At 40.4% G+C, this 4,532-nt stretch overlaps 1 long non-coding RNA gene across 1 annotated transcript; it reads right to left on the bottom strand.

Annotated features, from left to right (window-relative positions):
* Positions 1 to 3,206: 3,206 nt before the first annotated feature.
* LOC118240096 lies at positions 3,207 to 4,532 on the bottom strand. The gene is made up of 3 exons (XR_004775273.1): positions 4,449 to 4,532; positions 4,079 to 4,269; positions 3,207 to 3,314 (listed from the first exon to the last, which is right to left on the bottom strand). It is a non-coding gene; the product is annotated as an uncharacterized LOC118240096 (long non-coding RNA).

Genomic DNA, 4,532 nt, shown 5'->3' with positions numbered 1-4,532 from the left:
TCACTCAGTGCTGTCTAATCTCAGTTCTGGAGACCTGGTGTGGTTGTTCACTCCTCTATGAGCCGATAGCCTTCACTCTGTCTATATATCGATTATAGGATTGATGTGGTTGGTTTCTGCTCTTGTAGCTCATCTGTTCAGTCTGTTCAGTCACCATTTATTGTCTAGAGCTCCATTAAAAATAACTTGGTTTCACTAAATAAAGAGAAAAGGTAGCCTACTGCCTTTACAAACATTTGGGAGAAAACAGGTCGTTCTAAAGAGCTCACTGGATTTCAGTGTGGTTCTGTAATGAAGTGACAGAGCACGTAAAGTTACCACATACATTAATGACATCACCCAAATGTACATACATTAATGACATCACCCAAATGCACTTACTTTAATGATGTAACAACTTCAGCAGAAGATAACTAGTTCAAAAGGACCAAAGATTTCAAAAAGCAGTTTTAAAAACTTTGCCATCATAAAGCAACAATTAATTCCTCTTTTAAGCATGGCTGGTTATTGGCAACAGTGGATTCAGTTTTACGTAACAACTGCACAACCTTTGCCAACTGCAGTGACTCAGTATTAAACAAAGTATGACACTGTGCACACCTGGATGCCATGGACGCCTGGACAGCTCCTCTCCTCACCACTGTTCTTAATCCATCTCCACTCCTCCCCACTGTGAAGGAAGGGAATCCCTATGATTGCTGTGCTGTTGTTGAAATGACATTTCAGAGGTTCCTGATCAGTGTTGTGCTCTAATGTTGTTTGTGGAAGGTTCTTCACTCAGGAGATCAGATGGCTCCACTGGAGTCAGCCATGCTGTGTGTGACTCATCACATGTTAGGGTTTCTATGTCCTTTGCTCAGAACTGCATTGCCAGAGTTCTAAACCAAGATGTTGTTCTTGTGCACCACCAAAAGGAAACAACACAGAGAGCTGAACCCAGAAGGTGTCTGGGTGGACACATTAAATAAACCTTTACCCAAATCTGATTTCCCTGCAGTAGCAAAAATAACACATGGCACTGATCATGCTATAGTATCAGATGTGTATAGGGGCAGTGGTAAGTGATTACTCCACTAGTAATCAGAAGGTTGCCAGTTCAAGTCCCATGACTGCCAAGTTGCCACTGTTGGGCCCCTGCACAAGACCCTTAACCCTCAATTACTGTAAGTTGCTTTGGACAAAAGCATCTCAGCTCAATGCTGTAAATGTGTGAGCGATGCAGTGTCAGAGAGAGGGTTCACTCTGAGGTTTACTGGCTCTGTCAGAGAGATGGTTCATTATTTTTAGTGTCACTGTATTTGGTGTTGTCTGAAAATCTAGAGTGTTGTAAACACAGTAATAGCCTTCAGGAACACCAAATTTTGGAGACAGGCAGATGTAGAGAGGGAGAAAGAGTAGAAGATCAAAAGCTAAGAAGACTGAGAAGTGTTAGCCTGTGCCAGCCATTGTGAGCTTGTAGTACTGCGGAGCACAAAGTTCACAAATGTTTCGGTATTGTTTGGTTGTAGCAAGTGTAGTCTCATGGTTTTATGGAGTCTCATGCTATACAATGTGTTACTGCCAGAGCTACAACCTATAGCTAGCTAGCTAATATTTTAGAGGATGAGGTGGGCTTTGATTCAAAGTAGCAAATGTGGCCCCCCATGTCAAACTCACTCCTACATGCTTGGTCTTGGTGTATGCTTGGTCCTGTGCTAGCTCACTAGTCAGCACAGGTCAGAATAGGCCAGAAAAGGTCAGAACCAAGTCAGAACATGCCAGTTTCCCAACCCAAGTATGCACTATGCAGCCAGGTGACCAGGTGTTTGTAAAAGACTTCTGACACAAGCACTGGAATTCCAACAGATTTCAGGAATTTCAACAGGGACCATCTGCTAGGCTGCTGTTCATTCCAATTACCGTGAGGATCACTGAGAGGAATTCATTGTCCATCCTTCATAAACAATCATAGAACAGCCAGCTTCCAGTAGTCTGTGATGACATCAGTTTGTACAAAATCTCCTACAGATTTCCAGTCTGTTCAGTCCAGTATATGCAGTAACCAGTACTGTCCTATTTACAGTAAACACAATAGGCCTACTTTAAACATTTTTATCCCAATTTTCTGAAATTGACTTACAATTTACATGTAGACTAACCTATGTTAATTAAATACATTTTGATATAAGTATTCCATTATACATTTGTTGAACACATAGGCTACTTATAATTTGTATCATAATGCACATCAAAGCAGTTTATCTTGTATTGGTGTGAGTGTGAACCTCCTCTATCAAGCTGGTCAGCAGTGGACCTGCTGTTGATTTAAATTCTACTCTGCTCTAATGTGATGTAATCATTTTCAACCATACTTAAATACATTTATTCCACTGGTATTGAAAGTAAAACATGAAGCTTTTTTATATGAGGTGGTTTTATTCAACTAAACATGAATATAGTAATTTACCTGTGTAACAGAAAACAATAAATTCATAAACACAGCCCTATTTCAGTTATAATAATGTCAGCCTCATCCAAGCTAAAGCTTCACGTTGTAACGTGCACAGACCCGAGTCACTTTCGGGTTTGCACCAATCTCCATGGTTCGGTGTCTCCTCCCCTTTGTCTCCAGCTGTTCCTAGTTTGTCCATGATTGTAGTCCTATGAAAACCCTGTTCCTGCGTCTCTTGTTTGATGGTCATTGTTTCGGTAAAATGTGTTTCTGGCAAGACCCTGTTTGTCATAGATCCTCTACTCATATGTGTTTAGTTAGCTCTTGGTTTTCGTCACTCAGATGTGTTTAGTTGGCTCTCGTTTGTCGTCGCTCATATGTGTTTGGTTAGATATCGTTAGTCTTCGATCTTCGCTCACACGTTTAGTATTTTCCCATTTGTAAGGAAAACATGATGGAGAGAAGATACAAGACACAATCATCCAATTGAGTTTAGGCTGAAGACTGCTCAACCAAGCATCAAACAAAAATAATAATAAAATGTTACTTTAACTTATGCAACACAAAACAATAAATTTATAAATTGCAGCCCTATTTCAGTTATAATAATGCCAACATCATCCAAGATAAAGCTTCATGTTTAAAGTTAGAATAAAATGATTAATCCCCTTGCCCAAGCTAAGAACTGCTCTAATAAGCAGGTACAAGTGAAAGTGCAATTTGTAAGGAAAACATGTGTCTTGTATCTTCTCTCCATCAATCATCCAGTTGAGTTTAGACTGAAGACTCCTCCACCAAGCGCTGATCAATTCTGTCCATGGTGTTCTGCACCCACTTAAAGCCAGGGTCTGCACAGATGCGAAGCCCCTTCCTGATTGTAAATCTGAAGATAAGAGATGATGTGTTGATATATTTACATGCTGACATTTTCATTCATCTGAATTAATGATTCAGGATTCCAAACTAACTGTTTATATCAGCCCTAAACCCCATAATCAAAACACGGTCCTTATTGTGAAATAAATGCATTAATGAATGAATTTCTAAAAACTTACAATTATTACACAAAACCTAAGTGTGCAGAGTGCTGGGACCCCTACGATCATCTCTTACGGCTGTAGCGTAATTTGTAGACGGTGCCTTAACCCTCGTAGCTGTGACAGCAGTGTATTGAAAACATATTCTTTACATTTTATATGCCTCGATTTCTAACGTAAACAAGGCTGTATGTGATTGATGTAGTTGCCAACAATAATAATTAGCAAATATTAGTACTTTTGCCAACACCGTCTTAAAGCTACTGAAGGAAAAATTCCGACTATGCGAACGTGAAACAAACTTTCCCGCAGTTTATGACTTCGAGGTACCGTTTCAAACACAAACCTGTGTGAGAAAATGCTTGATGATTAAAACACTTTTAGTAAAAGAAACGAACCGCTATTGTAATTACCAGATATTGGTACATATATTATTAGGTATAGAGACTAATGCAGAAACAGATGCATTAGCAGTCTCCCAGCGAGGGAAAAGGTCTATGCCTCGTGCCGTTAACATGATAGTTGGCTTATTCAGTGTTTTAATAAACATGTCAGTCACTTAAATCAGACTTAAGTGCTTCCTTAAAGAGACATTTGGTGATAAACTCACTTCCAACGCCCATTACGTTCAACTGAAGGCACGCGACCAGCAGCAGACCCAGAACGAGAGCTCGAGCAAGGGCGCTCATGACTTCTGCTTCGCGTGAGATGACGGGCGATGAAAAAATCTGCAAACTGCAAACTTCAGTCGCCCTCACCAGTACGGGACGACACGTTGAGCTTGTCACGCAGCGGGGACGTCTGTAACAGGGACAAAACAAACCCGACTAGACCGCGTCTAAGTCAAGCGCGCAGATTTGTAGCATGTCAGTTGTTCGCCTAACATCTGACACATCTGTTGTAAATATAACTCAAACGCATGTCCTATAGGACCTACATCTTTTGAACTGCGTAATCAATCAACATCTGCCCAAACATACCTGTCGCGAATTTACGGCTTTATTAAACGTGTTTCTTTTCATTTTAATTTTATTTGAATCACAGCCAGATTACGTCACATCAGC

Source organism: Electrophorus electricus, chromosome 19 (genome assembly GCF_013358815.1).
Source record: "Electrophorus electricus isolate fEleEle1 chromosome 19, fEleEle1.pri, whole genome shotgun sequence".
Classification (NCBI taxonomy): Eukaryota; Metazoa; Chordata; class Actinopteri; order Gymnotiformes; family Gymnotidae; genus Electrophorus; species Electrophorus electricus.
Note: the sequence above shows the minus strand (reverse complement) of the source record. Positions and strands in the feature narration are given on the sequence as shown.